This window comes from Salmo trutta, chromosome 8 (assembly GCF_901001165.1).
Source record: "Salmo trutta chromosome 8, fSalTru1.1, whole genome shotgun sequence".
NCBI lineage: Eukaryota > Metazoa > Chordata > Actinopteri > Salmoniformes > Salmonidae > Salmo > Salmo trutta.
The window spans coordinates 1,072,186-1,073,639 of NC_042964.1; the positions used below are offsets into that span (position 1 = coordinate 1,072,186).

Sequence of the window (1,454 nt, forward strand, 5' to 3'; positions counted from 1 at the left end):
ACAACCGTTCCCACGACAACAACCACTACTCAGCCGTTGACAACCCCTACTCCAACTACCCCTGAACCTACCACTGCTTTCATTACATCAACAACAACGAGAATACCTAGTACAACAACAACAACAACAACAACAACAACAACTACAAATCTTCCCTCTACCCCCTCCCCTACCACCCCCAGCCCTCCTCCCTCTACCCCCTCTACCCCCTCTACCCCCTCCCCTACCACCCCCAGCCCTCCTCCCTCTACCCCCTCCCCTACCACCCCCAGCCCTCCTCCCTCTACCCCCTCTACCCCCTCCCCTACCACCCCCTGCCCTCCTCCCTCTACCCCCTCCCCTACCACCCCCAGCCCTCCTCCCTCTACCCCCTCTACCCCCTCTACCCCCAGCTCTCCTCCCTCTACCCTCTCCCCTACCACCCCCAGCTCTCCTCCCTCTACCCCCTCTACCCCCTCCCCTACCACCTCCAGCCCTCTTCCCACCACCACCCTGGACAACCACATTCAGAAGTTTGTCACACAGAGACAGAGAGGAGATGTGCACAGTGAGAACAACCACCGTCACCATGGAGACGTTTATATGCTGAATAAAGAGCAGTCCCTTCAGGATTCTGAGATTCTGCGATCGCGAAATGTTTTTGCAAAATTAACAATTCCACGCGTATTATGCGAGGGGCATGGAAATTTAACCAATCACAGCGGTACAAAAAAAAAGAGGGTTTGCATCTTCAACCAATCACCGCACATTTACTGCGTAATATGATTCATTCGAGCAACTAACTTTTTTTTCCTAGTTAGTGTGTTTTCGCGACAAATTGGACTAAATCATTGCGTATTTCCATGCAAAATGTCATAATTACCGCAGTAAAATCAAGCATTTCTGCCCGCAATTATCTCAAACAATCCCTGTGGAATTCTGGAGGGACTAATAGAGAAGAAATAGGCAGATAAAATAATACTCAGTAATACTCTGTAATACTCTATAATACTCAGTAATACTCAGTAATACTCTGTAATACTCTATAATACTCAGTAATACTCAGTAATACTCTGTAATACTTAGTAATACTTGGTAATACTCTGTAATACCCTGTAATACTCAGTAATACTCTGTAGTACTATGTAGTACTCAGTAATACTCGGTAATACCCAGTAATACTCGGTAATACCCAGTAATACCCGGTAATACCCGGTAATACTCGGTAATACCCGGTAATACCCGGTAATACTCAGTAATACTCGGTAATACTCAGTAATACTCGGTAATACTCAGTGCTGCTCGGTAATACTCAGTAATACTCAGTAATACTATGTAGTACTCTGTAATACTCGGTAATACTCTGTAATATTCAGTAATACTCGGTAATACCCAGTAATACTCGGTAATACCCAGTAATACCCGGAAATACCCAGTAATACTCTGTAATACTCTGTAATACTCTGTAATACTCT

The 1,454-nt window shown here is 45.6% G+C and overlaps 1 protein-coding gene across 1 annotated transcript in view; it reads left to right on the top strand.

Annotated features, from left to right (window-relative positions):
• The first annotated feature begins 465 nt into the window (after positions 1-465).
• The window catches only part of LOC115198023 (nephronectin-like), a 6,812-nt gene continuing 5,823 nt past the window's right edge, over positions 466-1,454 (top strand). The window contains exon 1 of the mRNA XM_029759672.1: positions 466-547. The gene's annotated coding sequence lies outside the window, so the exon portion shown is untranslated. The remainder of the gene's footprint in view (positions 548-1,454) is intronic.